Source organism: Rhea pennata, chromosome 7 (genome assembly GCF_028389875.1).
Source record: "Rhea pennata isolate bPtePen1 chromosome 7, bPtePen1.pri, whole genome shotgun sequence".
NCBI classification, from domain to species: Eukaryota; Metazoa; Chordata; class Aves; order Rheiformes; family Rheidae; genus Rhea; species Rhea pennata.
Genome location: NC_084669.1, coordinates 27127285 through 27151297, shown reverse-complemented (window position 1 = coordinate 27151297; position 24013 = coordinate 27127285). Strand labels below are relative to the sequence as shown.

Here is a 24013-nt window from a genome sequence, read left to right as displayed (position 1 = left end):
AACTTGGGAACAAACAATTTCTGTAATTAGTTACCAGCAAATATTCAACACACATTTACAGGCTTATTCCTGAATTACTGAGTGCGACTGTAGGCACTAAGGCTGAGTGCTTGCTGGGGAGGGGAGAGAGAGGAACAAGAAAACCCAAGTATTTTGACTACCTAGATCAAGAACCAAATAACACTTAACACTATTTATTTGTGCATACAGCCAGCTCCATTTGTTAGAATAAGCTGTTTTCCAACATGCAAATTGACTTCTTCTATAGGTCTAACACTAGCATGAGCAAGCTGATAAAAATCACGTTAAACTAGGACTTTTATCTCTCCTATACAGCTGCTGTAGAAGCAGGCAGTCATACTGCTATTAATGTTTCAGATTATTAAAAAGACTGCTTAAGTGGAAAGTGCTCAATATTCATGAAGTCTCTTTAGCACCTGATTAGGTTCTTCCCCTTCCCCTACCTCACGCTTCACTTATTACGTTTTTACCTGGGCCAAAAGGAAACTACGAAGCCACCTTCATTCCGCATGTAGCGCATGCTTGCCATCATTAGACAGAAAAAGGTTTTTACCCTTTTAGAAGCTGAGAAGGAGGTTTAGTCAGTAGTGAAACATCCTGAGCTTCCAACCTCAACCAATGAATGCTTTTAACTTACATTGGCTCAGGGTAAAAGCAAGTTACACTAGGATAATCTGGCCTGATAAGCCGTTATTACATATTATTATACTAATAATTAGACTCCTGGGAACAGACAGGAAGTATATATAAATGGAAAATGAGACCTTGGAGGCTTCATAAGCCAATGGAAGCTTAGACCCGGCATCCTTAAAGCAGGAGCGCAAACACCGTCATGACAACCGTGCGCAGAGTACATGATGTCAAATAAATTATGCCTTAGGCCAAATAAAGGCCTAAAACGAATAAATAATAGCTAAATAACACAAGACCCTGATTTGACCAACACGTGACAGTATGGTAAATTTTGTTACTCTTATTCATGCAGTTTTACAAAAGCTTACTAAATCCACAATGCCCTTATAATATTTAACTTTTTTCCTAAGAAAAAGCTCGTGCACTTGTAATGCTGTTCCTGAGGCTGTACCTTCAGTGTGCACTTAGATGAAAATGGCCTCATTTGTGTCCAAAAAGCTAAAAAATATAAAAAAAGATTTAAAAAAAAAAAAAAAAAAAGGCAAGCAAGCAAGCAAAAGGAAGCCCCTAAGTTGTGCTGTCTGTTAAGTACCTGTCTGCAAGCTCGAGCAGTTCCCCTGCCTGCAAAGGCAGCCTGGAGCTCTGATGTTTCACGTGCAGGCACCCGGCGATGCGCCTGCTCTTAGAGGCTCGCGAAGTCCCGGCCTCCCCTCCCCTCTCCCAGGCGGATTTTAGGAGTAAAGAGAGCTGAAACAGCCTCAAGTTCATCTACTTCAGCAGCAAGAAACAAGGCCTGAGAGCGAAGGCGAGGCTAACCGCAGCCCTGGACGCGATCCAGGTCTCCCATGACAATGGGAAAACACCAGGCCTGAAACATCCAAAACACCGTTTAACAAAACAAAAAACAAACACCCAGCACAGTGCAAAGTCTGCTCCGCGGAGCGCGGCTCTCGCGAGCGCCGGCCGCCTTGCAGGGCCCGTTCCCTCCTAACCTTTCACCGCCGTGCTTCAGTAAGGACGCAGACTAGGAAGGGAGAGAGTCCTCAAAACGACTGCAGAATTCTTAAAAGCTGGTAAAAGGCTTAAACCCAGGTTATGATTTACAAAGGACAGAAAAGCCGCCGCGCTGCCGGCGCGCTGCAGGCAGCGGGAGGCACTGCCCGCGCCGGCGCGAAGAGCCCAGCTCCGGAGCACCGCGCGCCCCGCTGCCGGCACGGCGCGAACCCGGCGCGCCGGGCGCCGGGCCCCTGCCCGCTCCCGCGGGCGAGCGGGCCGCACAGCGGGCAGCGCTGCGCCGCCTGGGCGCCCCCCGCGGCACGGCGCCCTCGCCGTACTATTTTTAAAAACGTATCTTTTTTGAAAGCACTTCAAATACTTCAAAAAACCTGAAAGAGGCTCCAGACCGCAAACATTTACTTATCTTCTTAAGCTACGCGCAAGGAGTTCAGCTAAGCGCAGCAACCGCCCCTGCGCCTAACCTCGGCCCCGTGCACGACCCTCCTCGCGCAGAGGAGCTCCGGCACGGTGCTAAAGGGGTGTCACAAGCCCAACGCTTCACCCTTTCCATACCACCACCTACACAGGGACCACGAACCCCGGCAGAGCAACGCTACTAACGCCACTCCAACCACGGCTCCTTCCCGCTGGTGCTACGCGAGCCCTCCAGGTCAGCCAGCTAACCGAGTTCAGCCTGGAGTTACTTCTCCGAGGTTTGCTTACGCCTCGGAGAGCGCGGCTTGGCCCGCCAGGTCCCCCCGCTCGCGCAGGGCCTCTCGCGGTGGAGTAGGGGACACGCGAACGCTTTCAAGCCGCGCGCTCTGCCTTTAAAACCACGGAGATCGGCAGAGTGATTCACTAACACAGTCGTAACCCCAGAAAGCTTCCTCTTCTTAAAACCAAACAAAAAGCCCCGTCAAGCCCTCAACGCTATTTATTTCATGCTGCAATACAAGGAATTATCTTCCATTATTTTTTTTAATTATTATTTATTCACTTATGTACTAACTTCAATACACTGCAATCTTGCCACTGCTTTCTGAAACCTGCCACAGCCACCGCAGCTATTAGACTCCAGCACCTCTTTGAATCCCAAGCCAAACTTCCCTAACATCACAGGAACGGAGGCAAGCAAGCTCTTGCGTTGGATAAAGCAGAAGAAAAGCAAAATGCTTGTGTACCAACTGATTTTAATAACATGATATCAGAGTTTAAAATATTTATGAAAAGGATTTTAAACAATATAATTTCACTAAATTCAGTTGGTGCTCCTCAACAGTTCTGAAATATTGCAATGAATATTTATGGTAGAGGCTCATGCCATCTTACTCTAATATATTGACATGTAGAGAGATTTCAATAGGGCAATTCGGTACTCTTAATTATGTTCTTCTGAACAATCATGAAACGAAGAGCAGACTTCTGCAAAAATGAATCTATGCCCTCAGTTTTCTGAAATGTTTTATGAACTTAACTTGAAGCAGATTGAAGTGTTGAGAGTTTTCTGGATGTCTCACTTTGTATTACTTGAAAACGTCAGCTTTTCAAAAGTAGCATGCTTTGCACTTAGTGGATAGCAGCCCTTTGAAGGCATCTTCAAGGATCAGTAGTAACATCACGAAAATATGCATTTTCCTCAGTTTTCTCAAAAAAAATTTTTTTTAATAAAACGCTAGCAAAAAACGAAGGCAAAAAAAATCAAGATGTTCTTATTGTACATTTCTGACCCTAACTTTATTTTTTGCTGAGGTTTAAGAATCATTTTGAGTTATTTTTTTTTCCAAAAAATTAGCAAGAGGACTGGAACATCCAAAGCTACTTCACCATCAAGGCTGGCAACACAGAACACGCGCGCACAGACATACCAACTGTACTCTGATCAGAGCCTGCTTTTTCTTCATCAAAATCTTCACGCTGCGTCCTCCTCCAAACACCAGCCTAGCCAGAATCCACCCACAAGGAAGGCACAAAGCCTTGCTGCAAGTTGCCTGTGTACAAACGTGCTTGCGAGCTTCAGGTACGATGAATATTTCAAGGGGCTGCGTCACCGAGACAGCTGGCCACGGCCACAGCAAAACGCACATAAACACCGGCTGCTTTGAGGTGTCCTCTTTCTTGTTTTAGTTTCATTTGGGGAAGTTACCCTTGCAAAACGGAGATGGCTGTTTTATGCATTTCTGCTCTACAAGGCATTTGTGTTTGGCACTGAGAGAGAGCAAGCAGACCCCCAACAACTGGGAGTGCTTCCCCGAGACCCTTTGCTGAAAGTCACAAAGGTGATTTCCCTTCTCTTTTCTTTTTCCCCCTTCAACTCCTGATCCACCCCAGAGACTATCCACCCGGAGACTATCCTAACAGACCGCAAATAGTGCCCCATGCAGGGATGGTCACATGTAATTTATGCTTTAATTTACTAGGAATCTGCTTGCCCCCCAGGAACAGATGCTCCAGCATTAATAGGAAAATAAGCCTATGCAAAGCAAAATATTGTGGTTTTAATCACTTGATCCAATCTATTCACAGGCTGGGTTGAGTATTTGCAGCTAACTGCGGGGCTGCGGGTCCGTCTGGCTCTCCTCGGCAGGTGCGCGGGTTGCACAGTCCACGCGGGGCGGCAGAACCTGCGCGGAAATACACGAAGGGCTTTTCCCTGCTTCTCACCCGGAGCGGGCCACCAGCCGGGTTCGGAAACAGCGATGCCCATGCGGCGCGAGGGTGGGAGCGACCCGCAGCAGGGAACTGCGCACCCTCCAGAAGCCCCAGCGCCGCGAAGCGGCACCCGTCTCGGCGGGGAAGTGGTACCCGCTTCCACGGGACTTCGGGAGACAAAAAATACACAGCAACATATGCTCGAGCATATTGCGTGTGTAACATAGACAAAAATCACAGGGGCAGAGAGAAGCTGCTTCTCTTGGCTACTTGTTAGCTTTAGAGGAAATACTGCACAAGAAAGCGTCTGCTGCGGGAAAAATCAAGTTGAGGTACTGTGCTGAGGAGCATGCAAAGGCTCTCTGCCGTTTTGGGGAATTGCAAGGCGACTGCAAGCCTTGCCACGAAGCCTCGGGGCGGGATTCGCTGAGACCCAAAGGAGAAGCCGTGTCCCCCCACCAGCCTGCTGGGCTTGCCAGCGGCTCACTCAGAGGCACCGGCAGCCAGCAGCCGCCCTGGCAGCCCCGCAGCGGCCAGCTCCCCTGAAAACGGACCCCGGGGTGGACAGGCAGAATGAGAAGAAAAGAGGGAGGAAAAAAAAAAAAAAAACACACAGCCCATGTCCCAGTGCTGGTGGCTGCAGTCACCAACTTCAGCACGAGGGCAAGGAGGAGAGAGGAGCCGCTTCCATCGGCTAATCATGGAAATGGAGCCTAACCACGGCTACTTCCCGCACCGGGGGACCGAAGCGGGAGCAGTAGTTTTGGGCAGGCATATAATTATCCTGCATCCGAACGATTCCGCTCAAAGGAACATCTCTCAGGAACGTTTTGTTTGCATTCTGCTGTTGAGAGGGGGTTGGTTGGTTGCTTGCTTTGAAGAAAACAGGTTAAAGTGCCAGATGAAGACAACCGGAGTCTGACCATAAGCACAGCACAGCAAAACCAAAAGCCTTGCCTCGATCCTCACAGGTACCCGGGGAAAGGTGTTACACGCAGGCCGTTATAGCTAGGAACCAGCCCGGAGCTGCCGTGTCCACGTTGAAAGCGGCAGCAGCAACGCTTGCTGCGGAGGACAGCTGTGCTTGGAGCACCCGCTCTCCCGGAGGTGGTGGTGGCACCCGCGCCGCAGGGGGACGCGGGGCTCCAGCCGGGCCGCCCGCACGCGGCTGCCCTCCTTCTGCTGCACCGCATTCACTTCCCACCCGCCTAAGCTCTCAGTGAAGCAACTTGTGATCGCCAGGACTTCCATGCCTCTAATTCAGCAAGATTCAAGTCAATTAACTGAAACCAAATCAGGAGATCTAAACTGTACTTTTACATACAAAAAGGCTGCAGAACTTAAAAACTTGTTCTGTCATACAACGCTTTTAAAATAATTAAAATATTGATGGGACATGGCTATAGAGAATCCTCTTGCACCCCTCCTGGGAAACCTGCATGCTCAATTGCCTCTGTGAAATGCCTGTACACCAACGCATGCAGCATTGGGGATAAACAGGAGGAGCTGGAGATTTGTGTGCAGTCACTGGGCCATGATCTCATTTCAACCACAGAGACATGGTGGGATAGCTCGCATGACTGGAATGCCATCATGGATGGCTAGGTGCTCTTTAGGAAAGACAGGCCAGGAGGGTGAGGTGGTGGAGCTGCTCTTTATGTGAGAGAGCAACTGGAATGCATCCAGCTCTGCCTAGGGGCAGAGGAGGAGGAGGCAGTTGAGAGCTTATGGGTAAGGATCAAAGGGCAGGCTAACACGGGGGACACTGTTGTGGGTGCTTACTGTAGGCTACCTGATCAGAAAGAGGAAGTCAATTAGGTCTTCTACAGACAGCTGGATGTAGCCTCACGATCACATGCCCTGGTTCTCATGGGGTAGTTCAACCACCCTGATACCTGCTGGAAAGACCACACAGCCAGGCACAAACAGTCCAGGCAGTTCCTACAGACCTCTGATAACTTTTTGACACAGGTGGTGGAGGAGCCAACAAGGAGAAGCATGCTGCCCAACCTTGTACTAACAAAGAGGGACTGGTTGGAGATGTGAAGGTTAAGGGCAGCCTTGGCTGCAGTGACCAGAAGATGGTGGAGTTCAGCACCCTGCCTGCATGGAGGAAGCAAGACAATAAACAGGATCGCAACCCTGGACTTCAGGACAGCAAACTTCGGCTCTTCAAGGACCTACTTGGAGGAATCCCATCAGGTAGGACCCTAGAAGGAAGGGGGAGTCCAAAAGAGCTGATAAATATTTAAACATCACTTCCTCCAAGCTCAAGAGCAGTGCATCTCTATGAGTAAGAAGTTAAGCAAAGGAGACCTGCATAGATGAGAAAGAGCCCCTGGCAAGACTCAAGCAGAAGAACAAAGTACACAGAATGTGGAAGAAGGGACAGACCACTTGGGAGGATTATGGGAATGCTGTCAGAGTATGCAGGGATGCGATGAGGACGGCTAAGACCCAGTTGGAATTAAATCTGGCAAGGGATATCAAGGACAACAGGAAGAGCTTCTTCAAATACATCAGCAACAAAAGACAGACTAGGGAAACTGTAAGCCCACTGCTGAATGGGGTGGGTGCCCTGGTGACAAGGGATACAGAGAAGGCAGTTACTGCATGCCTTCTTTGCTTCAGTCTTCAATGCTAAGGGCAGCCCCCAGGAATCCCGTAGTCTGGAGGAGAGAGAGGAAGTCTGAAGAAAGGAAGAATTCCCCTTGATTGAGGAGGATCAGTTAGAAGTCTTCTAGGCAAGCCTGACACCTAGAAATCCACAGGCTCCAATAAGATGCACCCAGAAATGCTGAGGGAGCTGGTGGATGTTACTGCTAGGCCACTCTCCATCTTTGAAAAGTCATGGAGAACTGGAGAGGTGCCTGAGGACTGGAAGAAAGCCAGTGTCACTCCAGTCTTCAAACAGGGCAAGGAGGAGGACCCAGGCAACTATAGGCCGGTCAGCCTCACCTCCATCCCTGGGAAGGCGATGGAACAGCTCATCCTGGATGTCATCTCCAGGCATATGGGGGAAAAGGTGATCAGCAGTAGCCAGCCTGGATTCACCAAGGGGAAATCCTGCTTAACCAATCTGATAGCCTTCTCTGATGGAATGACTGGCTGGGTGGAGATGAGGGGAGAGCAGTGGACATTGTGTACCTTGACTTCAGCACAGCTCTTGACGCTGTCTGCCATAACATCGTCCCAGACAAGCTCAGGAAGTGGGGGGTTGGATGACTGAACAGTGAGGTGGATTGAGAACTGCCTGAAAGGCAGAGCTCAGGAGGTTGTCCTTAGTGGCACAGAGTCCAGTTGGAGGCCTGTAACTAGCAGTGTCCCCCAGGGGTCCAGCACTGGGTCCAGTATTGTTCTACTTATTCATCTGTGACCCACATGAAAAGACAGAGTGCCTCCTCAGCAAGTTTGCTGATGACACCAAGCTGGGAAGAGTGGCTGATACACCTGAGGGCTGTGCTGCGGTTCAGAGAGACCTGGACAGGCTGGAGAGCTGGGCAGAGAGGCACCTCATGAGGTTCAAATAAAGGCAAGTGCAGTGTCCCATGCATCATTACAGGTTGGAAAGCAGCTCTGCTGAGAATGACCAAGGAGTGTTGGCAGACAAGTGGACCATGAGCCAGCAATGTGCCCTTGTGGTCAAGAAGCCAGCCAATGGTCTCCTAGGGTGCATCAGAAAGAGCATTGCTAGCAGGTCGAGGGAGGTGATCCTGCCCCTCTACTCAGCCCTGGTGAGGCCTCAACTCGAGTACTGTGTCCAGTTCTGGGCTCCCCAGTACAAGAGACATGGAGCTACCAGAGGGAGTCCAGTGTAGGGCTACAAAAAAGGTTAGGGGACTGGGACATCTCCCCTATGAGGAAAGGCTGAAAGAGCTGGGCCTGCTCAGACTGAAGAGGAGACTGAGAGGGGATCTTATCAATGATGTCTACAAACACCTTAACGAAGAGTGTCAAAAGGATGGGGCCAGACTCTTTTCAGCGGTGCCAAGTGACAGGACTAGAGGCAATGGGCAAGAACTGAATCACAGGAAGTTCCGCCTCAACATGTGGGGGAATTTCTTCACTGTGAGGGTGACAGAGCACTGGGACAGGTTGCCCAGAGAGGCTGTGGATTCTCCTTCTCTGGAGACATTCAAAATCCATCTGGACGTGATCCTGTGCAAGATGCTCTAGGTGACTCTGCTTGAGCAGGGGGTTTGAACTAGTGCCTCAAGAAGACTTCAGTCCAACCATCCTGCAAACACCTGCCGTACTGTAAATGAAGACAAAAATAGCGCCCATAGATCACAACACCTTCTGACAGCTATTTAAACGCACAATAAATATATCAACACACATCCAGCCATTTTGCTTCTTGTGATGAAAACACCTGCAAGAAGGTAAAGCAGAGCACACCTTTCTTGCCACTTGTTCTTCCCTGCCTGATAGGTCCCACTTAGAACAAACAAGCTTCTTAGTTGCTCCTAAAAATTAGCGGAACTTGCCCATTTTGGGCTGATGGTGGCAGGGACAGACAGACAGATTTTGCCTCTGGGACCTCCGCATTCCCAAGATCTCTGTGCATTTCTGAGCAGCTCAAGTTTGCAAATCAGGGCTGCTAACCCACCACAGACCTTGCACCCATCTTCGGGTAACTGCAGGACCTTCATGTACATGAGAAGAGAGGTGCTTGGTGCCACGTGGGCGCAGTCAGTAACCGCTGCAGCAGCCTCCCTCCTCAGCTGCAATATTTCCATGCTTATCCTAAAGATCCAGCTCCTTAATGTCAATTGGCAGCATCACTGCTTATTTAGGAACTTCCTAGGGCTTGTGATGGAGGACAAATCTTGAAAATATGAACCCTAAACAAATCCAGAAAGCCAAATTTTGCCAAAGGAAGCAGGTTTATTACAATTTAAAATTATTCCATGGGCAGTAATCCTGGTGTCTAAATATTTTAAAGCTGGCAAAATTAAATTAATCTAATCTTCCACTCTAAGTGTGGGACACCATTTTCTCTACAACAAGCTCTCATTTTCAACACCATCCGACTACACAGCCTAAAAATGACAGTCAAGGCAAAAACAGTAATTGTGAATTTACAATCATAAGGTAGCCTGAAGGCTACTACTGTTAGAGTCAAGCATTATTTATAGCTTAACAGACAATCTCAAAATACAAAGTACAAATTAAACACGTAACTCCAAAGGAAAGAGCGATGATGCGTCTTTCTCCGTCATGGTAAGGCACAAAGGAACCTCTGGCACTTACAAGTTGCTAATACTTCGCATAAGCACAGATACTGATTAATCCCATTATCCCTCCACAGCTCCGCTCCCTGCAGCCAAGGCGCTAGGGCCACATTCAAAGCAGCACGCAGAAGTGAGCCGTCACCAACAGCGAGCCCATCACGTTCAACTATTCAGCTGATGCTCAACAGTCTGCTTTCAGGTTAAGAAACAAAACCCAGCTTTTAAGCAGAACACTAATTGGAACACGTTTTACAGTTAAAGAATACGACCTTCAAATTGTTCCGAAGATTCATTTTGTTCACTTAAATCCACAATATACCTCTCATCTCCCAATAATGTTTACGTAGAAAGTTGGTCTAAATCGAGGTATACATATGCTCTTTGTTTAAAAAAAAAAAAAAAAAAAAAAAACCACCAAACCAAAACCAAATCCCTCCAAAACAAAACGCACAAAAGCTGGACTCACCTATATTCTTATTTTTTTTATTTAATACTTTGCTCTCCCCCTCTGCCTCCATACGCAACTAGAGAACATGCTGCCCATGTGTTTGTACATTTGGGTGCAAGTATCATATCTATACAGAACTCATGCAGAACGTGTTTTGGATATGTAGAACTTGCTTGTAGGCTAAGACTAGCCCTGTACCAGCTTTTATCCCAGAGAAAACATTTCCAGTTACACTGAGCTGCCCCACTTCTCCCACGCTGCTGTGGGGGCTCCCTCCAAACGGAGAAGTTTGATCCAAATATGCGGCAGCAGCCCAACGCGGCTGCAGCACACACGCGCCCCACGGACAGCGATGGGACACTGTCAGAGAGACCCCAGGTCCCTCATTCCAGCCACTCAGTGACTGGGGAATTCAGCACCCCCCCCAAACAAAAACAAACAAACAAAACAGAAAAAAGAAACTTGAAATTTTCCCTCAATCCATTTTTCTTAATACCAGGCAAGAGAACGTGGTGTTGGCTACATGAAAAACAAAATACCTCGCAATATTCCAAACATACTGCAGCTGAAAGGACGCTTAAACTATAATTGCTTTTAGTTTTAAATACAGATCCGCATCCCAGGACGGTGTCTTTAGGACCTGATCATTCGTGAGCATATGCTTGGCTCTCTCCTGACACAAACAACCGACTCCTTCACTTGTGCAACTTGCATTACTCATAGGAAAGTCCTGGCAGAGGCAGGCCAACATATGTTAATTACTGGGTTGCATTATAATAGGTCTAACATCTTGTTTCCCATGCAGGGTTTTAAAATAAATGGAAACGACAGTCTCTTCAGATACAAAAGTAAGTATTTTTGTGTCTTAAGCTAAAAATATTCTACATTAAAAACACAAACAGATCAACTGCCAGAAAAATTCTGTCTCTGCAGAGTTTCTTTTGGGGGATTTACCTTATTAAACAAAGAAGCCAAGACATCTTTAAGAGAGATCAACATATGTGCATTCATATTTCATTTCCTACTAATTATTCCTAAGTTGGGTCAACAGTGGAGGGGGGTGGGTTGACTCCCCTGTCCTTTAGTTTCCTCAATAGAAAGTTTCAGGTAAGTTCTCTGCTTTACCAGTTTCTATAGCAAAACAAAGCATGAATTAAAGAACAAAGGAACATGAACAGAGCAGAGATAACACTCTAAAAAATATGTATTTTCCAATGACAGGAGATACAAACCGTGTTTCATCATTTTATTTAATTTAAACATTTAATACACTGGGATATTGCTAGGATAAGATGCTGGCAACAAGTTTTTTTGATTTACATTTCTATTTATTGAGAAAGAAGTGTTGAGAGCCATAGCTGCAATTTCAGGCAAAGGAGAACTAAGACTGCAGCAACATTCTTTCTTTTGGGGTGACCAAATTCAGCAAAGTTTTAGATCAGAATTTTAAATTATACAATACTCAAAATATCTGCCAGAAATACGAGAGCTCTTGCTGGAATTTTTAAAACAGTAGTGTGCCACAAATAGGCTCTGACACAAGACCTTCACAAGAGGTTTCACAAAGTTCATGCATGGAGTCAATAATTTATACCTTCATTTAGGTTACAAAACCTTATAATAAAGTCTTTACAGATTTAGAATAAAAATGCTGTCCCTCTTGGAGTCTGCTAGTGTGTTTCCAGGTTTCTCCCCCCCTCTGAAGCAATTACAGAAATCTAACGATAGAATCACCAGGTAACTGCGACCAGACACCCGCTAGGCATCACCCGTCGCTACCCTCAGCGCTGTACAGCATCACAAGCAAGACCTCCCCGCAGCAGGTGCTGCGCCGACGCAAGGAGAAGGAAGGTCCCCGCTCCTCCCGGCCAAGCACGAGCCACGGGGCGAGAAACGGGTGGGCTGCTCGTGGCCAGTAAGGGAGTCAGAGCCATCCAGGGCTCCCTTCCCTCATTGCTGGTGGTTAATGTCCTTGCCTGCACATCTAGTACTCCCGGATATACTGCAAACACCTGACGGGCTGCTATAGGGACCAGACCAGCGTCAGAAACCACAGCAGCCAAGTGTAGCGCTGAACCCAGATATCCAGAGATTAAAAAAAATGTGTACTAAAAGCAGCGTCTCAACCCGCTGCTCAGCGAGGCCAGCTACACTCCAGGTCACCTAGAGGAAACAGGACAAACTTTTCAAAATGGATGCTTAACGCATCAATTTATTAACAAAACAAACTTCGGCTCATGAATCCCAAATTTCACATATTTTCAGATTTAAAAGACAGGACGATCCTGATATTTTGCTTAGGGAAAAAAGAGCCTGGCCCTGCACATCAGATGCTCATTCACTGGGGTGCTGCACCTTCTGCAGCCCACACACCCTCCAGGTCCCCGCTGCCCACCACCTACTCTGCACAGGAATCTACAATGAATCAAAAGTCACCAGAAATGTTATCAGAACCTGCTTTAATCACCATGAGTCTGAATTGCTAACTACCCACTGCCCTGTCCTTTGCACAGTCCTTGCAGAGAGAATCTTGCTTATTCCCGAGCATGTACAGCGCCTTGCACAGTCTGGTCCATACCTTCACTGTGGCCTCTCTGTGCTCTTTAACGTATACTCCTCCAGCTATACGACCCTCAGTAGGAATGATCATCATCTCTGCAATCCCTGCTGCACTGACTTCAGAGGACACCACAATTTCATACGACCTACACAACATTTAAAATATTTTATCTCATGCCCCACTGCCAGATCCTTCTGAACTGCAAAGAAGGTCCGATCATTTTTTTCCTTTACTTGTCATTCGGACCTGAGGATCATCTGACATACAAGGTCTGGTCTTGAAGGCAAGCAAATTACGTCATTCAGGAAAGTCTGGGGACGGAATCTTTCAAGTGTAAGGTATGTCTGTTAAAGACCAAAATCGAGTGTTTGTTGATAACAAACCTGGGTTTCAGCAGGTTTATTCAGCATCCTGTCCCTTGTTGGTTAGCAAGGGTAGTTGTCATCACCATTTAACTTGCTCTTTGAAGAGCGACAAGAGCGATTGAAACGGTGACTTCAAGTTGCCCATAAGCAAGCAGGCGCAGCCAGAGGTGGGACTTTGCTCCCTGGTCTTGAAGCCTGGCTTGACGTTCAACTTCATGGCCGTCCGTCCTCCCACCGGCTGCCGGCTCCAGGGGCGCTTCCCAGAGGAGCCAACGGCAAAGGGGAGCTCGCGACAGCCAACGCAGGAGGAGGACACCACTCAGGCAATCAAAAAGTCATAAGAAGCAGACACAACCCCAAATGCTTCATCTTGCAAGGTTGCTTTAACTACTTTTCAGAAAGCTCTACTAGTGACCTCAAATAACTTCTCCTTACATAACACTATTACAATTTTTAACGTGCGAGATGTCAGGATTTTACAGTGCCAAAAGCCAAAGCTACGCATTCAGCTGGAAAGCTGGTCGGCTCCCGTGTCTAATGGTATCAAACTCCAGCTGGACTGCAACATAACACTTCAACAGGGATGTTAATTTGGGGAAAAACCTCGTACTTGAGAGGTGGACAGGAAAAGATGAAAGTATAATTTCTGCAACAAATTCCCTAGCGAAGAACTACTAGCTGTTTTAAATCTCCTCAGGTGAGAGGCACCAGAGCAGGGCTTCAGAAGCGGGGCACCAGGGGCTCGTGAACGCGATGAAGGCAGACACCAGCCTCGAACACAACACAACACACATTGCATTCATCTTTTCAGCGACGGAATAGCAGCCCACCCTTGCACACACGTACCCCCAAGCAACTCAGGGTCAGCAATTTCCATACCACCAAGGCAGCGTCTGCATCTCAGCAGCAAGGTGGGGCTTGGCGCTTTTCCAGGGCACGTGAATTTGACATTGAAGGTGCATGTAGCCAGGATCCCAAGAACATCCGTAGGATGACAGCTCACTAGCCCAGACTCTTTTTAAAACAAGCATCCCAATCTTAAAAAATACAGTAACTGTTAAATGAAATGCCAGAGTCTGTGGCAAGAGAAGGAAGGAGAGAAGGGGGTGTGGGGGGAGACTCTCTTTGAAAAGGCTTGGGGAAAAAGCACTGGATGGCTGTAAGAGAGGCCAACATAAGCTGTATACCAGCTATACACAAGTTAACTTCTGTGATCCTACTGCCTGGAAAAGGGTTATAAGAGCATGAGACAAACACGGGATTTGCAAGAAGGACACCAAGAGACTGAGTATGCTGCCTGACAACCACATCACTCTTCCTTCCCTCCACAAACCTGCTGGATAATAAACCCTTCTGTCTTTCGTATATGGATACATATATAAACAATCTGTCTGGTTGAGAGTTTAATGTCAACAAAGCCTTTACAACTAATTTTTAAAGCTTTTTTTTCCCCGATTTTTCAGAGGAAGAGGAAAAGATAACCAAACGGGCCTTTTGTTGACCCACGAATACATGCTAGCTTTAAAACGTAAAAAGACAGTGCTTGTTCTCAAACTGTTCTAGATGTAGTAACTAGTAATTTTTGCAGTGTATTTTAAACAGGAACTCTAAGCATTTTTTTCCTGTTTACAAGGCTTCTTTTTGTCATTTACATGGCCAAAATCTTAGATATGTGCAATGCTAGAGGAAAGACTACAGCTTATGCTAAAACAACGATAAGTAATGGAAATAATTTCTGAAAAAAGATCCCTGTTCCAAAGCACGTCACTTGTTTTGCTTTTATCCTGTTCAAAATGGAAGCAACAGGGAAAACGAGCAGTGCTGCGGTATCGCCGTTCAGAGGAAAGGGGGAGTTCAGCCTCGCTCGCTCGGTTTCAACACTCCTGAACTGCGTAACCCCGGAGCAGAGCCTGGCGGACAGCTTTTTGAAACATAAACATTTACTTCAACCCTGATATTCAGGAAATAGAGGTACAATATGTACCAAAACAGCGGTCATTGTTGTTACAGGGATTTGCAGCAGGCTGCAAGTATCTGTTACCAAGCACGAAGTTTACGGAGCGGAAGGCAGCGCGGACGACGTGCCGCGGGAACGCCAGCGGCTGGCAGCTCCCGAGCCCCGAGGGAGCACCTCCACGGGCAGGATGCGCCCGGCCTTCACACGCCTTGGTCAGACCCAACTTTTGCCTTACGGAAAATCTGGCAGTCTGAGATCCGACAAGCTCGCTACTGGGACCCCCGTTTCCCCGCCACCACCATGACTCCTTCACACCACTAAAATAATCCAGGATGGATGGTAACCTTTGAGCTGGTGGATACCCATCTATCAGGTAGGTGTCAGAAATAACCCAGATCCTTCCCAAACGAAGGACATGAGATGAATCTGAGCTGCCACGATACACAATGGCGGGGGGAAGTTCCTCTTTCCCTCCCAAAACCTGTGAACTTGAGAGGTTTTCAACCTCCAGCAAGGTAGCAATCACGCTCAGACTAGGAAAACCTCAACCTCTTCAAGACCATCATAAGCCTATGCAGTTTCCAGCAAAGCCCAGTGCAAACCCTCTCGGGCAGCAGCTGCAATCTGCAGTTCAGCCTCGGCTTCCCTGCCCGGGCGCCCAGCCCAGCTCCAAGCCCTGGGAAATGCAGGGCGCTGTGCTCCGTACCTCATCCCTACCAGGGGTGGGCTTGCAAACAAGAAAGGAAGAGAAACCCGTGCTCTCGGATAGCCCGACTCAGCTCCAGGAGGTATTTCAGAGCAGCCTAGGAGGCTCCGCTGTTCTCTGAGGGAATCAGGAGCGCAGCCAAGAAACAAGCAGATATTCACCAAGGGAACTGTGTTTGCTACTAAGTCGCCAACTGAAGCCCCTACTACTCTGTCACAGCTCTATGTCACTGCAGCGCCAGGAAATAAACCCTTCTGATTAGTTATGAGACTATCTAGAAACCCCCAAGAGAGAGCTAACACTCGCTTTGCCACACAGTCAATCATTGTAGCTCTCTGATCTCCAAGGGCCAAAAAATCCCAAACAAACAAAAAAATCCATCAAAAAAACGACCCCAAGACAACACAAAGTTGCTGTCAACTTATTTTCTCTTTCTTTTTTCTCATCAATCACGTTTTAATCTACTCAGCAAGGAGGGCAAGTGGTATTGCACAGAAACAAAGAACCATAATATCATCTGGGCAAAGTTTATCTGCACTGTGTACGTTCATGTATTAAACGGATCAGGGGGCTGGTAGTCTCCAGTTCATGCTACCTGACCAGACCGACGACTAAAATAATTCACCAGAACTGTTTACCAGCTACCCACGTTTCCAAGAGCGGAACAAGAAACATCTGAAGGAGACCAAACAGAGACAACTGACAATTCCCACGCTGCTCTCGCTTGATGCCATCAGACATGCAACGTCTGCCGCTTCACTCTCAGGCTAGCCTTGACAACACACACGTACTACATACATCTGGATCCGTAGGTTGCATTTGTTCCCAAGTCAGACCTATGGCAGTGCCGCTATTTCCCTGGCAAGAGAGGCTCGCGGCGGCCGCAGCCTCCCCGCGCTCGCCGCCGCGCGGCTCTGGGGCGAGGAGAGCCGCAGTACCGCGGCCCCGGCGCCCGCCCGCGCCTCCCGGGTCCATCTGCAGGCAGACGGCTCGTCTCGGCGTGACGACATCCACGCTGCAAATCAGCTCGCCGCCAGCCACTGACACACAAACACTACGTCGGCAGAAACATCAAACAACCAGCTCCTTACGAGGGCAAGCAGCGAACAGTAGGGGCAATCCGAATCCACGGTTTTATGGAATTTCCACAGATCTGTAGTGCCGTGCATACTGATAGTTTTTGAGTGATTTCCCCCCCCCCATCTGTGTTGAACCCACGTTGCCTTCACACTTCACTTTGGGAATCAACTCAAAGCTGCTCTGAAGAGTCAAAACAAATGCAGTACCATCAACAAAGGGATGAACTTCCAATATTCGTCTTAATGGAGTGTTAACACGATAGCTTGTATGTGACTACCTCAACATTAATGTTAATTAAATTAGACAAAATACAAAGCAGCTTGGTTTATTGAACTGTATAATAAAAGGGCACATGGGTCTCTGATTTTTAGATTTTATTATTTATTTTTATTTATTTATTTATTAAGTGTCAACCTTCATCCCTTCCCCTTGGGAGGGACTGGATTTGGTTGTTCCAGGATTCAGGGCAGGACTGCAAGTTACTTGATCTACCCACCGATAGAGATTTTAAAAGTATAATCAATTCCAGGAGATGATAGGTGTCTGGATCAAATGACCACACATCTGGGGCTTCAGAGGGCATGTTCTTTTAGGACTGAGCCACCCCCTGTGAATGAAGTTAATTTCTGTTGCTAGTTGCACAACAGTTCACATGCGGAGTGATTTTGCTGCCTAACAATAACTTTCTTCCTACAACACGTAACAAGTGCAAGACCCTCTTCCGCTCTCATAATGCACTACTGCCTCCAACAGTCAGACTGTGGAGATCCATTACAACCCAGTGCCCGGGCATTTCTCTTGCAGCCAGTTATCACCTTTAAAATGTCCTAATATTAACCCAGCTGAAGGCTAATGATCCTGTAAAACCCAATGGAAATACATAAAATGCAAACTGCTACATGAGAAGCTTTTGCTTTTGGAAAGAGAAAGCGGCGGGGGGCGGGGGGAAATCAATATGACAAAGCAACACTTTGATCTACAAACCTTTTGTTTTTAAGCCAAAGCCACCATTTTAAAACAGAAATGATTTCTAATAGCACTGACCCTGCCTCAACTTATCATCAGCAGGAAAGCTTAGATACACCTGGGTTCAGTGAAAGGACAAGATACTTGTATCCGAGCAGTCGGCGCATCAGCGCCCACGCGCGCTGTTCTGCGCCGACGCGCTGCACACGGCGCTTCCTCGTTACGAGGAGCCGCCCTCAACCGCCTCCACGGGCGGCTCGTGCTCTTCGTGCCACCGCGCTCCCTCGACGGGAGCGAGCGCAAGCCAACTCCGGGAGCGCTCCTCGGCCACCCGTCCCCTCGCCGCGTCGCTGCGGCACGGGGTAGGATTTCACAGAGACCCCTCTAACCGGGAGCCAACACACCAGCCAACCGCGCCGCGGCCCAATTCGCAACCCTCCCTATTTATGAGGAGCAGGCTTCCCAGGTGCAACGCCGCCAGCCCCGGCGGCGCTCGGCTCGCCCCCGGCGCGACAGCAGATACCAGCAGGCCCGGGCCAGCCGCCACGGCCGCGCTATCGCGGGCGACGTGGGAGCCAGCAGGACCCCCGCCGTCCCGAGGCTCATCAAAACCACTACGGAAGGCAACAGGAATTCTAACTTTGTTTCCTTTCCGAGATTGCTTCCCCCCCCCACTTTCCTTTCCAGGAGGGAAACGGGCCTTCCAGGGAAGCGCCGAGCTGCCGGAGCGCGGCCAACGCCGTCTCCAGCCGCAGCGAGGCAGCTGCCAGCCCGGAGGCTTTCTGCGGACGCAGAACCTTTGGAACCCATAAAAGCGGAGAGATCCAGGGGAAAGGGCAGGCGGCGCCCGAGGAAAGTTATGAATGGGAGCGTGCTGCAAGGAACCCTCCCGTCCCGTCGGCGCGGGTCCTTCGGGCTGCGCGACGGCTGATCCGCTCTCTGCTGCGCGCTTCGGAAATACTCCGAAAGCAGCCTCTTACACCACACCGAGATCGCGTTTTTATTTCATCTCAGGCAGCACAAAACACTCTGTACACGTACACAGCAACGCAGCTCTCTCCCGAAACAAAGTTTTCATTGATCCTTTGCCACAGACTCAATTATTGTTTTAAATCATGATCAACATTTATTTAATATATTGTGAACCTTAAACAATGTAAACAACAAAAGCATCTGTCCACCTTGACATGAGTGCCATTGGCAAGTCATATACCTATACTGACTGGTCCTGAGGATTTTCTTTTCTTTAAGGATTCTGGAAGCCCAAAGTAGATTTTAGTTACAACTTATGGAATAATCTTTACATCAGCTACCTTTGATATAGCCTGATCTTAAACAGATAAAAACCACAAATCCGTCAATTCAATCTCGGAGACTTTTTTCTTTTATTGTTTTTAAATGCAACCCTAGAGACTTTGCAGATTTTTATAGTTGATTTAAGTATCCTTTCAATGTGATAGATTTTGAAAAATTCTTGATCACCTTTGCCCTCGGAGAGAAAAACATTCTTCCTGTAATGTGTCAATTATAAACACATGCAAAAAGTAGAAATCAAGACATTTTAATACGACATTTTGAAAGTGAAGATAAAAAAAAAGAAGGAAAACAGTCCTTCACTCTGGGATATTTAGATGATTTCAAGTCATGTTTTCCATAATCTCATTTTAAAAATAAGTGGCCTTTTCTTTCTCCGCCCCCCTCCCAAACTCTCAGGAAAACAGTCACCAAATGCACTCAGCTAGCCTCAAAGTCACACGTGCCCTATTGCAGATCTTGCTTTCAATGTGTCTTTTGTTTGATGGCTGGTGTTTCAACATCCTCAACTCGAGCAGAAAAAGGTCAGAGCAAGTCTTCTGGCACTCTCAAACCTGGATCAGGCCCTGCCAGGGCAGGTTGATGCCACAGCACCTTTCCCTCCATCAAGACGGGGATGCAAAAGTTTCAGCAGGCGACCCGGCGTGCCTGTCGGACCAGCCCCTCTTCTCCCAGAGACTGCCATGGGCGTCCAATTCTGCTGCGTGCCTGTGCCAAACTTTTCCGCTGTCGCGGGCGTATTTCCAAGTTCAGCCCTGCCACAGTGCCACGTACCTGTGGCAGCATCGCAGCTCGCGGGGGGCTTCCTCCCGCCTGGGGCCAGCCCCGCTCCTGGGGCGGGTGCCCCCACCCTAGTCGCGCCTCCCCTCCCGGCACCCGTGTCCTTACGCGGGGCCACCCCCGCGGGGCTGCCGCCCCCGAGCTCCCCACCGGCACGCCCGTCCCACGCCGCCGCCGTTGCTAAAGGCTCCTGAAAAGCTTTGGCACTTCCAGGCAGTTGGAGCTACTCAACCAGAGCTGGGAGCCAAGGCTTCGCCCGAGCGTTAATGGGCTTTTGCCCTTTTAAATTTTGTAAGTCCACCGCCTTTCTGATGCCTACGGTTTTATTCAGAGACCTAAATGGCCATTTCATATTTAAAATGAAGCTTGCATAGGTAGCACCCTAAAACCACCTCAGGTCATTCATCTCCCTCCGCCCCCTCCCCCGCTCTCCTACTGTCTCTTAGGAAACCTTTGATAGAGCATTTGTTCAGGCTGCCAAGTTAAATCCTCTTCTCTCATGTCAATGCATTGAAAAAAGCAGCCAGAACACCAGCTTCGCTCAGGCCTGCTGAAGTAAATGGAGAACACCAATTCCTCTGGTACTACAGAGCCATTAAAGCCGTCTGCAGATTATTAACTGAGCCACGGAAACGTGCACCGTGCACGGTCAGACAGCGATGCACAGCTACTCCCTAACTTGGCGTCGGTCTCCACGGATTACCGATAACGCTGAAACCCGGGCTAATTCGCGCAGCTGCCGCGGCCGTGCAGCGGGACCCCTCCGCCCCGAGACAAAAGCCGCCCGCTCAGCGCTCCGCCGCCGCGCCGCGCACCGCCGCGCAGCACCGCGCACCGCCGCGGCTTCGCACGTGCCACGCGAAGTTCCTAGCGCGAAGCCCCCGACCACGGCACCAACTTCCTCCTCCTCCTCCTCCTCGGCGGCGGCGGCGGCCCGACCCCGCGCCGCCAGCGGCAGCCGTCCCGCCGGGGCGGGCGCCGCGCCGGCTCCGCTCGCTGTTTACACCGCCGCGCTCCCGGCCGCGCACAAAGCGGCGGCGGCGGCGGCCCGGGGCGCTGCCCGCTCCGCTCCGCGCCGCCCGCTCCGCGCCGCGCCGCTCCGCGCGGCCGGCAGGCTGCCCGCAGCGCGCACCGCCCGCCCCCGCGGCCCCGCGCCCCCCGCGCAAGCGGCGCGGCCCCGCAGCCGCCTTTGTGCTGGCGGCGCCGGCTGCCGCCCGCCCGCCCGCCCCGGGCGCCCCCGCGCAGCGCCGCCGCGGAGCCCCGCGCAGCGCCGCCGCTCCCGGCGCGGGGCCGGAGCGGACGCGGAACTTACCGCACGCTGCGCAGCGGGCTGGCGGCAGGAGAGGGCGAGGAGGAGGGCAGGCAGAAATCCTCGCTCCGCGCCGGTCTGCGGCTCGGCCCGCGTATTTTTTCCTAAAACGTATCTGCGCCCCCCGCCGCTCCCCTGCCCCCGGCGCCCCCTGCCCGCGGACGGCGGCCGGGAGCGCGGCGCTGGCGGCGCTGAGTGAACCAACTCGCCCGGAGCACGGCAAGTTGGAGTGTCGGGTTACAGCGGCGATCCTGTTACCGACGGGCCGCGCTCCGCGGCTGCCCGCAAAACCCGTCCCGGACCACCCTCCGAAAGGAGCCGCCGCCCGCGGGGACGTGCTTCCCCCCGCCCGCTCCCCTCCCCCCCGCCCGAACCGCGCGAAGTTAAACCGTAGGTGCGAGTAAAAACACAAATATTCCCTTACAGTGTATTTTAAGGCGGGGATTCTCATTTTAATCTTCCTGACTAGCACGCGTTCAGAAAGCCTTCCACTCTGGGAACTGAAAGCACGAGAATATCCTCCCTTCTGTATTTTTCTACGTTACTAAATAGGGGAAAACCACCCGGGAACGAACACGCTCTACAGCATGCGGTGCCTCCGTCTGTATCATCCTTAAATGATATAAAAAAAAAAAAAAAAAAAAAAACACACACACACAGGCGGTGGGAGAAACTACTGAGCAGGCAGGGGGATTACACGGCAACGCCGAGATCTGCTGCTGCTTGACATATTTCACTTTATACTTTTTTTTTTTTTAATCTCCCCCCCCGTCTCCCCCCTCCCGAGGATTTCTTGCCCCCGCCCTCGGCGCTGCCGCTCCCGCGAGCCCGGAGCGCCCGGCAGCAGGCGGGCCCGGGGCTGCGCGCCCGCCCGCGGGGCCCGGCGGCGGCGGCGGCGGCCGGGGCTCGCTGCCCTCCGCGCCAACAATGGGGCGGGCTCTCCTCCCTCCTCCTCAGGAAATCCAGCCCCATTCCCAGGGAGAAAACAACACCGAGGCGTCCTTGTCTGACGAGCACCAACCTTCCCCCCAAAATAAATAAATAAAATTAAAAAAAAAAAAAAAAAAAAAAACTCCCTCGGCTTCGCTTCCCCTTGATAAAACACTTCCAGGACAATCAATATTTTATGATGAGTTGTTAATAAGCCTAATATATTCATCCCTGCTCCAACGGGGCTTGTTAGATTATGCAATTAAGATAAGCAATTTAAACAGCACCGAGCAGCTCCTCACTGGGTCAGATTTGTCTTGTTGGAGGAGGAGAAAGATCCGGACTTTAAAAGGATGCCGGATTAGAGGAGAAGGCGTTTTTTTTTTTTTTTTTTTTTTTTTTTTTTCCTTCCCCTCTTCTCCCCTATTTAATGCATCCAGCCGGAATTGCGCGTTCATCTCGCTCTCCGCGACGGTAACTCCCCGGCACCCCACGGCAGCGCTCGTGCATTCACGCACCGATTTGCAGCGGGCGGGGCGGCCCCCGGGGGTGGGGGGGGGCCCTCCTGCCCCGCAAAAGCAGCCGCCGCCGCGGCCCCCGCCCCCCTCCCCGGTGGCTTCATGCTCCGGCAGCTTCTCCGCGCCTCGTCCCTGCCGACCTCCTCCCGCCGCGGCCGCTTTCCCCCTCTCCCACCCGCCGCCCCGCTCCTCCTTCCCGCCTCGCCCAGCTGAACGTCTCGCAAAAACAACAACAAAAACAAACGCGAGCACGACGGCAGCAGCGCGCCGCGCAGCCCCCCGCGGCGGCGGGGCGCCCCGGGGGCGGGGCGGGGCGCAGCGCGCGCCCGCCCCGCTGCCGCGGGAAACCCGCCACGCGCGCGCGGGCGCCCCGCGGGAGCCCCCGCGCCCCGCGCCGCCGGCCCCGCTCCGGCCGGCTCCGGCGCCGGGTTTTGCGCGCGGCCGCCGTGTCAGCCGGGGAGCTCGGAATAACAAAGACAAGTTTGAGAGCAGCCGCCGCCGCGGCAGCAGGGCCGGCCGAGTGACGTCAGGGAACAATGCCGCTGCCAGCCGCGCGCCCGCCGCTCCCCGCGCGCGCCCGCCCGCCGCCCCTTAAAGGCGCAGCGGCCCCGCCGCCCCCGCCGCGCGCCGGCCGCCGCCCCCGCGCGGAGCCGCGGCGGGCCACGGGCGACCCGTAGCGTGGCCCCCCCCCCCCCGGCAGCCGTTACCCGGCGCCGCCAGGTGCCCGCCTGAAGGCGGCGGCCGCGCAAGACCCCGAGCCCTGAGCCGCGGCCCGGGACCCCCGGCCAGGCCGCGCCGCAGCGGGCCCCGGCAGCCACCGAGACCTACGTGCTGCCGTGGGAGCCCAAACCGGGGCGCGCGGGCCCGGGCTGCCCCCTTCTCCTCCTCCGAGAAGGCAGGCGCTGAAGACGAAGTTAACTTGCCTTCGCCACCCGGGCGGCGCGGCTGTCACAGCAGCCACAGCCCCCGGCGCCCGCGCGCAGCGCGCTGGGGGCGTCGCGCGGGCGGAGAGCGGCCGTTAACTGACCACCCGAGTCGAAGGATACCTGCGTGGCGACGCGGTCGCTGTGTACGGAGGCACAGGAGCGGCACCGTCCCGAGCGGCCGCCGCAGGCTGCGACGGAGGCAGCCGCTGTCAGAGCTGCTCGTAGTTGACACTATGATGGCAATTATTTTTTTCTTTTAAGAGGCAGACAGCATGCATACAGTAACAAGTGCATTTTGCAGGAGCGTTGTCGCAGCCCTGACAGCCTAAGGAAAGACGCAAGGAAAGAGTTGCAGAGAAGTTTTGGACACAGCCTCTTCTTCACAGGTCACATTTATATAAGGACTATCAGTAAAGGAAATGTTTTCTTTAAAGGGCTGGGTTTTAACTGGGAAAAGAACAGGTTGGCTACTGGCCTTAAAGGAACAGGTAATTAAAAAGCAGCCTGGTCCCCAGCAGTGCTATTCTCCATTGCAGAGGATGAGTGCCCGCACTAAGTGTTTTCAGAGGTCTGCAGTGCTTTGGCCAAGATGATGCAACCTGTCTTGCACTACTTGCAAAA

General features: G+C 51.1%; 1 protein-coding gene across 10 annotated transcripts in view; it reads right to left on the bottom strand.

The window, feature by feature from the left end:
• ZMIZ1 (zinc finger MIZ-type containing 1) overlaps nucleotides 1–23611 on the bottom strand; it is a 342305-nt gene extending 318694 nt beyond the window's left edge. For 7 of the 10 annotated variants that reach the window (XM_062579762.1, XM_062579770.1, XM_062579769.1 and 4 more), the window contains exon 1: nucleotides 21022–21227. The gene's annotated coding sequence lies outside the window, so the exon portion shown is untranslated. Of the gene's footprint in view, nucleotides 1–21021; nucleotides 21228–21442; nucleotides 21470–23294; nucleotides 23360–23512 lie in introns of those variants that run through there. The other 3 variants (XM_062579764.1, XM_062579766.1, XM_062579765.1) reach the window with 3 other exon arrangements.
• Between the last annotated feature and the right edge of the window lie 402 nt (nucleotides 23612–24013).